Genomic DNA, 15,315 nt, shown 5'->3' with positions numbered 1-15,315 from the left:
AAGCCTTTTTTCTTCATGTATATTAAGGAAATCCATGTATATTATGCCCAAAGAGTCATTTATGAGATTTTGTTCAGTGCCCAGTACTATGTCTGGAAAAGTGCTCAATAAATAGTTATAATTTATATTCAAGTAATAGTCATATCAACAATGCATCAATGACTGCAGAGCTCCCTTTACAGTACGGGAAACCCCCATGGGGCCATATATAACATAAAAGAAAAATGAGGGACTGCGGTTGTGGCTCAGTGGTACAGTGCTTACCTCGCACATGTGAGGCCCTAGGTTCAATCCTCAGCATCACATAAAATTAAACAAAGGTTAAAAAAAGAAGAAGAAGAATGAGACCAGTTAGCTCAAAAAACCTTGGGTACCAATGCTCTATCAGAGGTAGATAATGCTGGCCCAAGCCTGACACAGGTAAGAAACTTCCTTCAGCTGTCTTCTTATATAATTTCAGTATCCTTCTAGTTCTTCCCCCTCTCATCACAGGACAGACCACACCCCATTAAGAAGGAGGCCAAAGGGACCTTCCATCTCATATCCCTAGATCCATAACATCTTCTCAGCCTTTCCATTTGAAAATAAACTTTGAAGTATTCAGCTTGCCTACATTTCCTATCTGGAAGGAAGATCTCAAAGGTATGCTGAAACAATTAATTACTGGGGCAACAGAAGGAAAGAAAAGGAATTGATTACACATAGGTGTGAGCCCTCCAGGTTATACAGCCTTGGGTGGAAAGTAGTATGCAGGACATATTAAGGAGTGTTCTGCTCAACTACATTTGCTCCAAGTGTGTTTGAATATTAAAGTGCCCTAAAATTAATCATCCCCTGCACACCAGGCCTCTGAAACCTTAACTCATTAATATTCCTCAATAATTACATTATATGGTACTTTAAGGGTTTTCAAAGCAACCAATGCACACACACCACATTATGTCATTCAATCTTCACAACCTCCTATGAGCCAAAAGGGGCAGATGGATCCCTCAGCATTATTGCAGCTAAGAAAAACTAGTCTCGAAAGGATGAAGAGCCATATCCTAGTTTCCATTGCTAAGTGGATGGTGGAGCTAGGGTAAGAATGCAGGATTCCTGAGTCCTCCCAATCTCCAGCCCACTTCAGGACAAGCCCCTGTGTACTATGGCTGAGAGAATAAAGAGTAGGGCTTCTTAACAATATTTGGTGCCTGGACCTCTTATCACAGGAATATTTTTAAGTGCACTAAGTAAAAGACAAAGAATTACAAAGGAAATCAACTATATTGAAATAACACACTTATCAAAATTTTTAAATGGGATTAATTTCATTAAATACACTAATATTTATAAATTACTTAGAAAAGTGCCCATCACATGGTAAGCTCTACATAAAGGTTTATTTTTAAAAATATTTTAAACAATGAAATCTATAAATGAACAAAATACTGATTCTGTGCACATTTTGAAATTCTAAGTCAACGCATAAATGGCAGGAGGCTACCACAAGTATTTCTGTGTGAAAAAGTGACAGATGAGCTTCAATGTGAGCAAGTATAAAGTACTGCATTTAAGAGAAAATGTGCCAAATGCTATTCACAAGATGTTAGTCTCCACACCATCAGCTCTGGCACAGATAAGGGATATGGGAGTTGTTGGAGAGAAGTCCCTGAAGACATCTGTCCAATGTGTGGTCGGAATCATAAAAAGGCAACAAATTTTAAATACAGTAAAAGAGAGGAAAAAAACATAAGGCATTATCTTATCCTTTCCTAAAAAAAAAATAAATTTTGTACCCACACTTGCGAAACGGTGTGTTTCATGTGATTGCACCTCAAAACATGAAATTCAATATTGCAATTCACATGTTGTTTGAGTGCTTACTCTGTGCAAGACATTCTGGCAGCCAACCAGGCTGTAAATATGATCTGACATGGTACTTTTCCTTAAAGAATTTGAAAAGGTGCTCCAATAATCAAGGGTGTGGGTGAGTTTTAATACATTAGTGAGACATGTTCTATGCTTTTGAACCAGAACCATATAGTCTAGGAAAGGAAAATATGGAATGCTGAATCCAATGTGTTTAACAGAATACAAATGCTTCTCAACTTACAATGGAGTTACATCCTGATGAACCTATTGGGTTAAACACTAATCAGTGCCTAGGAAAGCTTGCAGTGAGATAAGATCTCTAAAGAATGTGATAACAAAGGAATTGGAGAGGGGAATCTGGCCACTTCACTTATCTCTAGTCTTTAGGAGAGGATCCAAACAGAGTGACCCTGGTTGTAAAGTAAAGGAATGTACTCAGAAAACACCAGAGGAAGTGCATCTGCACAGTGGGCCTGTGACCTATCCTGTGTATTCCCTCTGCTTGTGTCCCAGCCTGCTGTTGCCAAGGAATATGTAACAAATTTCCAAACCTCTCAGTTGAGTCCTCTAAATTCTTTCTTTGGGATTTGTAAATAGTATTCTTGGGGCTTTTGCAGCACTGGGGTTGAACTATTGTCATAGTCCACAGGATCCCAAAGGGGGACATGTTGAGTTGACTCCGCAGTTGGGAAAGGGCATGGAGTCTAGGGGAAATCCTGGGCTGACCACAGCTTCCATGTGGTTGGAAGTGGCTTCCCTATTGGAGGGTGGGATCACCACGTGAGTATAGGAACGACCTGCAAGGGATCCAAAGTTGTTGTGGGAAAGCTAAAGGAGACATAGAATGCCCCTGCAGTGGTGGCATGACCCCCTCTGTGTGCTTAAAGTTAGCCATAGACCAAGATTTAGCTACCCAGGCTCAGTTCCATGGAGTACAGGAAGCATTAAAATTAAAAAGAGGTGCACATTTTGCATAGGTTTGCAGCAAAGATGTGCTGTCATTGTGGATGAACTTGAAGATGAACATCTGCAGGTCATGGCATACCTTTATGCTAAACTCAGAGGACATTTTGGGCCCAAAGCCCATATTAGGGAATGGTGATGAGTGAAAACTGGGACCCTCAGTCATGGGATCCACTCAGGGAGTCCACTAGTTCCAATGACTCAGAAGTTGAAGTGGAAGATGAATATTTAGTGGAAGCTAGATTGATAATGGTCCAAAAGTTAAAGGTCCAGCAGAAGCAGCCTGAGGGGGAGGATTCAGATCTGCTCCCTACTCCAGAGAAAGATTGACATTCCACCATGAGCCCCTATAGCTTGTGGAACTGGAATCCAAGTTTAGGCAGAAAATAAAAGAAACTGTACCAGCAAGTTTTTGTGGGTCCCTGGAGCGGATGGGATCATGTTGAATGGTATAGAATTGCCTAAAATGACTTTTGTAACTGTTCACCCTGTTTTATGTCAGCAGCTGATGAAAGTGTAGTTATAATGCATTCCACTGCTGTTGTGTATTTTAAAAAAATAAAATCAATAAAAGATTAAAAAAAAGGCATAGGGTCATTACTAGCTTGGCTGCTTCTTGCCACTCACAATACATGGCCAAATTCAGGAGATATTCCCATGTCTAGAGGCACCTGGACCTCTATGGAAGATCTACAAAGCAATTTGTGGGAATTGGGAATGAAACATAGTATTTATGTGCAGACTTCCCTGGGACAGGTCAGTCTGATTTTTACTGCCAGGATGAGGGATGCAGTGTTACACACAGCCCTTTAGTCCGTTTGTGATGCCCTGGTATTAGTATTATCCCCATTCATAGGGGAGCCCTTCAAGCAAACAGCAGATCTAGGGGAGACAGAAAGATTGTAGCAAAAAATCAGGAGCCTGTAAAACCAGCCCAAATTGGAAGGGTTTTCAGGTCTCCTGAAAACAAATGTGGAGGGCTAGGGTTGTGGCTCAGTGGCAGAACACTTGCCTAGCACGTGTAAGGCACTGGATTTAATCCTCAGCACCACTTTAAGAAAAAAGGTATTGTGTCCATCTACAAGTAGAAATTTTAAAAAGCTTAAAAGTTATTTAAAAAAAAACAGATGTGGATGGACTTAATAGCAGCAAGAATGGATGAAAGGAAAATAGATAAACAACCTGTTGCTACTTTGGTACAGTTATCGAAGAAATTGCCAAAGGACAAGAGGTTTTAGCCATTAACTATCAATAAGCAATAAAAAGGGGGCAATCAGAAAGGAATGGACTCCTGCTCCAAATGAGACAGAGATAAATAAGAAATGTAATCAAAGTAGAGCTCATGGCTTTGATCCCTTGGGTGTGGGACAACTAGGGAAGAGGTCAAGGTTTGGGGATCCAAGCCATGTCTCTGAATGGGAGGCCATATATAGACATAGTAATACATTAATCTTCAAAAACTATTCAGAGAATAACAGCATTGGTAGACATGGAAGTTGAATGTACGCTGATAGATAGTAACCCTAACAACTTCTCAGGCAGGTCACTGCTATTGATGGATATGTGGGCAAATATATTGAAAACCTGATCTGTAACATTGACTCTGCAGCTTGGATGCCTGCCACCCACCCTCTACCCAGTGCTCATGGCCATTCCTAAATATATAATATATGTTGATATTTTGTGGGAAAATGCTTACAAACTACAGTAGGAGAGTTCCATTTGCATTTCTGGGAGATTAAACAAGTGTCAGCTGGAAAGCCAATATTAAGTGGGAATACTAAACACACCCTGTTGTTTTGCCTGCTTCCTGCTAAATTGTTGTCATCAAATAATATCAGGTCCCCAGTGGCCATCAAGTGGTAACAGCAGCCATAGGTGAATTGGCTAAATTAAGCATAATTCATCCAATCTACAATCCTTAACCCCTCTGTGTGGCCAGTAAGAAAGCCAGACAGAACTTGATGTATGACACTGTATTACAGAAAATTAAATAAGATAATCCCTTAAATTTATGCAATTGTTCCCAACTTACCCAGTATTCTCGAAGAGCAAAGTACTCAATGGGGAACTTATCACTGTGTGTTGGACCTTGTTAATGCCTCATTTATCGTAGATAAAGCCCCTGAGCATCTTCATGTGGGAAGACCAACAGTGGACAATTATGGTGTTACCTCAACGATACTTCCATCGCCCCAACTTGCATCATGGTATGGACCTTGTTTCCATGGTCCTCTGAGCTGGCAAAAGTGTTTACATAATGATCACCCCCATCTGATTCTCTTTCATTGCTCACCAAAGCCACCCCCACACTTTTGACTCATTTGCAAAGGAGAGTGTGGGCTGCAAACCCTGGCAGAGTGCAGGGCCCTGTTTATAAGTGAAATTATTGGGTATTGTTTGGTTGGGAAGACAAAGTTTATACTTCAGGTGGTGATAGATAAATTCAGACATTTCTACTTCCCAGTAAAACCCATCATTAATAGAAAGTATTGTAAATGAAAAATGCATTTAATTAGTTCAAGAAACAAATGCAAAAACAAATTACATCTAATCCATTAAATATACCAAACACATAGCTTAGCAACACAGCAAACTGTAGGAAATCAGTTGTTGACCCTCTTGATGGCACGACTCACTGGGAGCTGTGGCTGCCACTGTCCAACATCAAGAAACATAGTACATATTGCCAGCCCAGGAAAAGATTAAGATTCAAATTTTTTAAAGTATAGTTTCTACTGAATGTGTATTGTCTTTACATCCTCATAAAATAAAAAAATGGTTGTTAAACCACCACCATACACATGCAAACACAAAGCAATGTGTGTAGCACTTGGTAAAGCCAATTGTAATTACATTACAATTATGCCTTGTTTCTTCATCAGAAGACATCTAGGTTTTATAAGTGAGTTTGCCAGGTAACTGAAACATGACACTTCCAGTACCAATCATTTTATTCTAATCATTTTAAATGAAAATGTTTCTAAAATGTTTCACATTCTTTCCCTTGTTTTTAAATAGACATCCACACCTGTCATAACCTTTCAATGATCACTCCATATTCCCACTAATAGCATTTTGCACAGTAAGAGAGGTTTAAACTTGTAGTTTGGGGTTTTCATCTTCATCCTCTGGGCCAAAGAGTTATCTGCTCTCCCTGGAGGTGTATCTGTTTTCATATTCAAAATTCCCTCCCTCTTTTTCCTGTTTGCTTCTTTTCTATGGTGCATTAGCAATCATAGCATCAAATTCTTAGAGAACTTAGAGTTCTTATTTTTGAGACAATTTATTTAGTAAAAACATCAAATAATGTTAAATCAGAGAAAAATCATTGACTGATAGCTCAGATTTTTATTTTCAATTCTATGACCTTCATGTCCACTCCACTTGAGACACACCTAAGGACAAAGTTTTTGAACTTGGCATTCAGGAACCTTCATGATTTAGTCCTAGACTTCCTTCTAGTCTTATTTTCCACTTCTATCCTGCACATAACCTACTACAACCTGACTTTCCCATCCATCCACAAATCCTGCCTTTTCTAAAAGGCTCAGACCAAATAATAACTCCTCCAGTAAGCCTTCCTGGATACCCCTACTCCTTCCCGAATTCCAAGTGACCTCTCCCTTCTTTGAGCCCTGGAACCACTTTCTACATTGTAGTATGCTCATTTACAGGCCATTTTCTCTGCAGGTGCCATATCTGATGCATTCACTCATGCTTTCACTTAGCAAATATTTATTTATAAATCACTACATGCTAGTATTCTAAACATTGATGACACAACAGTAAGCAATTGGACAAAACTTTTTATCCTTGAGTTTATCATATAGTGAAGAGTATTGTTTTAATCAGCTTGAGCTGTCATAACAAAATACCATGAACAGAGTAGTTTAAACAACAGAAATTTATTTCTTAAGAATTCTGGAGGCTGGGAAGTCCAAGACCAAGTTGTTAGATGATTTTGTTCTCTGGTGAGAGTTCTCTTCCTGGCTTGCAGATAGTCACATTTTCATTGTGTCCACACATTGAATAAAGAGAGAGAGAGAGCAGTAGAGCAGTAGAGCATTGCCTAGCACGTGCAAAGCCCTGGCTTTGATCCTCAACACCACATAAAAATAAATAAATAAAAGGTATTGTGTCCATCTACAGCTAAAAAATAAATATTAAGAAAAGAGAGGGAGAAAGAGGAAAACAAGCTCTCTAGTACCTCTTCTTATAAGGGCACTAATCCCATCATAACCTTAAAACCTCATTTCACCATAACTTCCTCCAAAAAGCCCCATCTCCAAATGTCATGATATCAGGGTTAAGACTTTAATGAATGAATGGGTAGCACAATTCAGTGCATAGCATATGTAGACTAACAATAAACAAAGTAAGTAAATTATATGGTATATGAGAAAGTACTAAGTGCTAAGGGAAATTATAAAGAGGGTAAAGATGATAGGGAATATTGGTGGGCAGTGACAAGTTTTAAATAGGATGATAACTGAACACCTGAGAAAATATCATTTGAGCAAATATTTTTAGAGATAAGGGAATGAGCTATGTAGATATCCGGAAGAGAAGTATTCTAGGCAGAGGGAAATGCAAGTTCAAAAGCCCTGAAACTAGAGATTACCTAATATATTTAAGGAATAACAAAGAACACAGTATATCTGCAGTACAGGGAGAAAATGGTATGGTAGAAGACAACAAAATCAGAAAGGTAACAGAAGCCCAAACCCTATAGGACCATGTAGGCCACCATAAGCACTGGATTTTATTCTGTGTCAAAAATAGAGCCATCTCAGGGTTTTGGACAGAGAAACAACATGACATAACAGCATTTTCAAAGGTCACTCTGGATGCTAAGTAGAAAGTAGATTTTGAGTGGTAAGGGAGAAAATAGGAAGACTATTTGGAAGCTATTGTAGTAATCCAGGTAAGAAATTAAGGTGATTTTAGACTTTGGTAGTAGCTTTGGAAGTAATGAGAAATTCTAAGATTCTAGATGTATTTTGAAGATGTGAATGAATTGAAGATAGGATGTAAGAGAAAGAGTAGAATTAAAAATCAAGCTTCTTTGCCTGAACAAGTGTGATTTACTAAAATAGGTAAGACTTCAGTAGGAGCAGATTTGCAGAGAAAAATCAGATTTGGATGTGTTGAGTTCAAGATGCCTAGTCTCTCTTTAAAGTAGAAATATCAAACAGGCAATTGAATAAAGGAATCTAAATGTCACAAAAGAGGATCAAGCTGCAAATATTCAATTGGGAATCATCAGCTCTTACATGGTATTTAAAGTCATAAAAGAAAATGAGATCACCAAGGGGATGACAAGAGTCCAACCCAGGAGAACTCCAAGATTAAAAAGCCAAGGATATCAGAAAATGACATTGAAAAGAGGCAGTCATTGAAAACCAAGAGAGCATAGCATTCTGGATGCCAAGTAAAGTGAACAGGAAAGAAAGAATATTTTATTTTGTTTATTATTTTTAGATGTACATGACAGCAGAATATATTTTGACATGTTATACCTACACAGAGTGTAACTTATTGTGATTAAGATCCCATTCTTGTGATTGAACATGATGTGGAATTTCACTGGTTGTATATTCATATATGAACATACGAAAGTTAGGTGCAATTCATTCTTCTGTCTTTCCTATTCCCATTACCCCTCCCTTCCCTTCATTCCCCTTTGTCTAATCCAATGAACTTCTATTCTTCCTTTCCCCCCTTATTATGTGTTACCATCCACATATCAGAGAGGACATTTGACTTTTGTTTTTGGGGGATTGGCTTATTTCACTTTGCGTGATAGTCTCCAGCTCCATCCATTTACTAGCAAATGTCATAAAGTCATTCTTCTTTTTGGCTGAGTAATACTCCATTTTATACATGTACCACATTTTCTTTATCCATTCATCTGTTGAAGGGCACCTCAGTTGGTTCCATAGCTTAGCTATTGTGGATTGAGCTGCTGTGAACATTGATGTGGCTGTGTCACTGTAGTATGCTAATTTTAAGTCCTTTGAATATATACCAAGGAGTGGGATAATTGTCACTATTCTTATCCACATTATGAGTTCATTCTTCCCTCTAACTACTGTCAAAAAATCTCTGGAGCTACATATTTTAACAAAACCATCTACAGAGTAGGGGATAACTGAACTACTCTCTGATCTCAAATACAGAAACTCTGAGGGAGGAACTCATTATATAGCTGTGGGGCTATTGTTATGTAACAGAATATACACTCTTGGAGGAACCAGATAAGTGAATTTACTACAGAGCAGTGATCAGGAAAAACCAAGGTAGCTGAGCAAGTATGGAGGAGGAGACACAGGAAAAGATTGAGAAGGAACATGCCAGTCAATTGAAACAATAACTGCTATTCCCTCCACTCTCTTTATTCCTCCTAGTAAATGAAGAAGTGGCCCTAGAAGTATAACTAGGTGTGTCCTAAAAGAAAGGGGGAGAGAATGTTTCAAACATGATAAGGTGATTACCAATATAAAATGCAGTAGAGCTGAAAGAAAGAAGAAATATTAGGCAATATAAATTTAATCTGCTTGCCACTGGTTGAAGTGTCATTATTCTCAGATAAACAGGAGTGAAAATATATAATAAAAACTACCAAGAGTTAAACTTAGTTTCCCATACCTGGTAATTTCTTCCATAACTTTCCCCATTGGGTTATGAAAGAATATTAAAGAGTATTGGGGAAATTAGGGATTGCATAGCCATTGCAAGAATAAATATAAAGTGTATTAGTCAGGGTCCTCCAGAGAACCCACAGGCAGGTAAAAATAGATATAAAAAAGAAACTGCTTCACATGATTATAATGGCTGAGAAGTCCCACAATATCTTCAGTTGGTAACCTGGAGAGCCAGGAAAACCAGTAATGTAGTTCTCATTTAGTCTAAAGGCATGAAACTGAGAGAATCAATAGTATAAGTTCTAGTCTGAATGCAGCAGATCAATGTTCCAGTTCAATCAGTCAGGCAGAGAGAGAAGCTAATTCTCCCTTTCTCCACCTTTTTGTTCCATTTAGGTCTTCACTGGATTGGATCATACCCACCTACATTGGGAAGGGCCATATGCTTCACTCAGACTACCAATTTAAATGCTAATCTCATCTAGAAACACCATCACAGATGATTCAGACACATTTAACCAAATATATGGGCACCACATGGACCAATCAAGTTGATATAGAAAATTAACCATCACAACATACCATCATTCCATACCCTTATTAGTACAAAGCTACTTGACCAGAATAACAATGTTTATACTTCAAACTGCTCCATTATAAAAAATTTAGATTTTTTTATACTTATTTTATTGACTAACAAAAAATATTACTTTTGTAACTCCATTATCCGAGCTAAACAGAAAATTATTAGATTGGCTTACATGATCAAGACTTTGATAGTCCCATGTAGCTGCTTGCAAGCTGAAGAGTTAGAAAAACCAGTAACTGCTCAGTGCAGCTTCTTGAACCAGAGCAAGAGTGACCAATGATGCACTCGAGTCCGAGGCTAAAGATCTGAAAGTCCCTGGAGAGTTGGTGATGAGTCCATGTTCAAAGGCTAAAGAAGCTGGAGCTTGATGTCTCTGAATGATGGCAGTGGCAAAAATGTACCCTCTCAAGAAGAATTGAACTTGAGCATCTAGTTGGGCTTCCTCCTTCCATTTTTTTTTTGTCCCATCAGGGCCCCTCACCCATCAGATGGTTCTTCCCACATTTAGAGCAGGTCTTCCCCTCTCAGTTCACAAATCCACCTGTTAATCATCTCTGAAAATACCCCCACCAACACACCCAGAAGTGTGTTTTCTTAATTTTCTAGACATGTCTCAATCCAGGCAAGTTGACATCCAAGATTCAGCATCATAATCACAGATTCTACATTACTACAAGTCATAATTACCTTTCCTCTCTCTACTGTCTCATTGAGACCTGGCTCCCAGACACTGGTTACCAAGACTTGACTGATGCCTTCATGTATTCCACGTGTACAAATTCAGCACCTACTATGTGCCTACTGTGCTTCTGGCCACTGGGAATACAACAATGAACAAGCCAGATAAAGGAAAAAATTTTCTACTTCTACTTTTTATGGATTTAGCATTCTAGTGGAGGGAGACAATAAATAAATGCACATTTGCGTGTAGAAGTACACATATATGTTCTTATGTAAATATATTTGTCTTAGTCCATTCCTGTTCCTATAACAAAATAACCTGAGATTTGTAATTTATAAAGAACAGAACTTTGTTTCTCACAGTTCTGGAGACTGAAAGTCTAAGACCAACTGCCAGTTTGATATTGATGAAGACCCAATCTCTGCTTCCAAGATGGCACTCTGTCCCTGCATCTTCCAGAGGGTTCAAATGCTGGATCCTTACATGGAGGAAGAAGGAGGGGCAAAAGGGACTAATTTTTTCTTTCAAGCTCTTTGATAAGGTTGGTAATCAACTCATGAGGTTGGAAACTAAATGATTTAATAATCTCCTAAAGTCTCCAACTCTCAATACTGTCACATTGGGTCTTAGGTTCTGTTTTAGTCACATTTTCCATCACTGTGACCAAAATAGCAGACAAGAACAAGTTATAGAAGTAAAAGTTTGGATCACAGTTTCAAAGGTCTTAGTCCATAGACAGCCAACTTCATTTCTCTGGGCCTCATGTGAGGCAGAACATCATGAGGGAAAAGCATGGCAGAAGGAAGCTACTCCTCTCAGGACATCCAGAAGGCAGAGAATGATATGGAAAGGGGCCACAGGGAAGTTGCACACTTCCAGGGCATGCCCCCAGTGACCTACATCCCACCTATCTACAGTTACTACCCAGTCAGTTCATTCAAACGAAGATGGACTGATTAGGTTATAGCTATTATAGTCCAATCATTTCACCTCTGAATATTACTGCATTAATATATGAGCTTTAGGGAACATCTCATATCTAAATCATAACATTCTACCCCAGCAACTCTTGTGTCACTGCAACCAAACTAAGTTCCAACATATTAATTGGAGGAAGTATATTCACTCAGATCATGGCAGTTGTGTATGTGTGCTTAGACTGTGGTAGTGCTATGTAAAACTACAGCAAAGAATACACCTAAAGAAGAGAGAATAAGACCTGCTGTTAAGGGAGTTGCACTCCTGCAGAAGAAACAGCAAATACAGAGGCTCTGGGACAGGAATGTGTGGGGAAAGTTGGAGGGACATAAATGAGAGTCACTGGAATAGAGTAGTGAGGGGACAATATTAACAGATGAGGTCATAGAGTTAAATGGAGGGAGGGAACAAATCATATTGGATCCTACACAACCTGAAGACCTTTGACTATTACTCAAAGTAAGATGATGTGGAGTGTTGTGTAATATGATCCAGCCTACCCATTAAAAGAATCACTCTGAAAGCTACATTAAGTATAAATACTGTTGAGGAGGAGATCAGGAAACAGGAACACCAGTGAGGATGCTATTGCAATAATCCAAGGAAAAGATGATGGTAGCATCAGGACAATAGTAGCAGAAGATGAAATTGTTAAATGCGGGATATATTTTGAAGTTGGCACCAGTAGTGTTTCCTGATGAGATTGGGAATTACAAAAGGAAGAGAGGAGTCAGGGATCAACTCAAGATTTTCAGCCCAAACAACTAAAAGGATAATGTGGAATGTCACCGCTTGAGATGAAGAAGGCTATAGGATGAACATATATCAGAGGGAATTCAGATTTTTACATATTAAGTTTGAGATATGTATTATAAATCCATTCGAACATGAAGTAGGCAGTTAGATAGTCTAGCGTTAAGAGGAGAGGTCTATGCTAGAAATATAAGTTTGAGAGTTGTTAATATACAAATGACTGGTATAGTTTGAATGTCCCCTCCAAATCTCATAGTGAAATATAATTGCCATTGTGACAGTTTTAAGAGGTGGGGCCTTGGAGAGGTGATTGTCATGAGGGTTTCATCCTCATAAATGGATGAATGTCATTATCACAGGAGTGTGATAGTTATAACTAGAGTTCAGTTCCCTTTCTCTCATGTGTGCATGTGCTGACTCACCATGGAATGCCAGTGCTGTTAGATTTACCTGTCTCTGGAACCATGAGCCAAATGAACTTCTATTGCTTATCACAGTGATATTTTGTTATAGCAGCAGAAATGAACCAAGAGTGATAGTTCAAGACAAAATCCTGGATGAAACCACAAAAGAAGTGGGTGTAGCTAGAGAAGAAATGATGTTTAGGACTAATATCCCAAGATTAACAAATGGGAGAGGTGAGTAGAAAATTCCAAAAGAGACTAAGAAGAAGCAGAAAGAAATGTAGGGGAAAAAATTATTTTAAGGGTTGTCTTGCCAAAATCTTTGCCCAATCTTCATGAAGAACAGCTGAGCCAAAAATGCCAAGTTACCTGCAAATATGAACAAGTTAAAATATAAACTGAGCTAGGAATTTGGGGATACAGAAAAGACAGACTGAGTCTCACAAGTGTCCATGAACCATTGAAATGCATGAAACACCTATGAAACTTTGAGATGCAAAACAAGTACTCCTGAGCAACCAAGCCCATGTCCTTAGCCTGCACGCTTGGTCTGTGCCCTGTGCACCCTTGACTCATGTCCTCATCTGCAAAAAGTAACATCAGGGCAATATGCAACCACTGGGAAAAAAAAAAAAACCTGGCAGCAAATGGTGTAATTCTGCCCTGGCTCCACCTCTAGTTCAGCTCTTAGCAACCATCCCTCTATAAATATTAACCCTATATACCAAGGGGTTGCTGTTTCTTCCTCTGGAGTTAGCCCATATTCTCTTTGGAATAGGTATTTTTTGTGGAGGGTATCAGGGATTGAATGCAGGAGTGCTTAACCACTGGGCAACATCCCCAGCTCTTTATTTTTTGAGACAGGGTCTTACTAAATTGTTAAGGCTGATTTTGAACTTACAATCCTCCTGCCTCAGCTTCCCAAGTCACTGAGATTACAGATGTACACCACCACAGGTGTACATAAATGTGTATTTATTGCTTTACTCCCAAAGTGTCTCATTCTCAAGCAATGGTCAACATTCTCTGTTGTACTCTCAGGATGGCCACATTCTCCCTTGAATGCATATTTCTTACCCACTCTAAAATGCCTCTTACCTGAAATAACCCACAAAATCCCTTCAATGAGCATTGAGTGCTTTCACTAAATAAATCTGTCTCTAACTGGCGCATGCTGAAACTCTTTTCCATTAAGTACACCAAAGACCTACTTGCCTGAGTCGAGGTCCCTCTTTTTAAGAACTCCTGGGACCTCCAGTAACAAAACTTCTCACCATTCTTGAGCTGTTTTTATGCACATATATAAGATCATCAAGGGCTGGGATTGTGGCTCAGCAGTAGAGAGCTCGCCTAACATGGGCAGGACCTGGGTTCGATTCTCAGCACCACATAAAAAATAAAAGCATTGTGTTGTGTCCATCTACACCTAAAAAATAATAAAAAAGATCACCAAGTGCCTTTGCCAAATGAAATACACAGTCCATCATTCAGGGCATCTCATTTATTGCTCAACTTTCTCCCTCCTCTTTAAGTTGTGAAAATAAAGTTCCTAGTTCATATTTTTTTATTGGTTGTTCAAAACATTACAAAGCTCTTGACATATCATCTTTCATACATTTGATTCAAGTGGGTTATGAACTCCCATTTTTACCCCAAATACAGATTTGATCCATATCTATATTTCTGTTCACTGGATTCTGTGCCCAAGACTGACCCTGGAAAATTAGCTCATTCTGAACTACTCAGGGAGTTTCTTAATGAGCTTGATTTTTCAGCTGTTAAACTTTATAAAACTCACAGATATGTAAAAAAGAAATCAACTGTGACAGCTCTGACAAGAGACAGGAATGCTATTAGCAGCCCCTATTAGCAGTGAACAAGTGCCTACATATATATATATATATATATATATATATATATATATATATATATATATATATATATATTTGCCGAATTCCCTAAGCAGTAAAACACAGGTGGGTTAGCTGGGAAACAGTTACAGACTGGGACAAAGATAAAAGGAGGGAGTTTTATTTTCCTTCACTCAATACTTGTTCATTTTCCTTTTTCCTTACCACTAAGACACATTAGTTATATAAACACCCTGGGATAAAGAACCCAGAGAGAAACAGCAAAAAGATCTTCAAACGTTATTTGCTTCTCTAGATATCTACAGATAAGAATATTAGCTGTAATAGTACTCCTGAGATGGCTCTATCATTTTGGCTGAAGCCTGTAAAAAATTCTAATTTTGAAATCCCACCTCTGAGGCTTATTATTGAGACAAAAGAAAGGTGAGAACAGCTAATGCAAGTGGTACAAATTCCAATATTTGTAAAAAATATCCATCAAAATAGCATATTTGATTGCAATGCAGAACATCAAATAATTTGGACGAGTCTTTCAAGACCATCCACTCCAAGCCCCTCTTTTTTTACAAATGAG

This window comes from Marmota flaviventris, chromosome X (genome assembly GCF_047511675.1).
Source record: "Marmota flaviventris isolate mMarFla1 chromosome X, mMarFla1.hap1, whole genome shotgun sequence".
NCBI classification, from domain to species: domain Eukaryota; kingdom Metazoa; phylum Chordata; class Mammalia; order Rodentia; family Sciuridae; genus Marmota; species Marmota flaviventris.
This window is presented reverse-complemented; position numbering follows the sequence as displayed.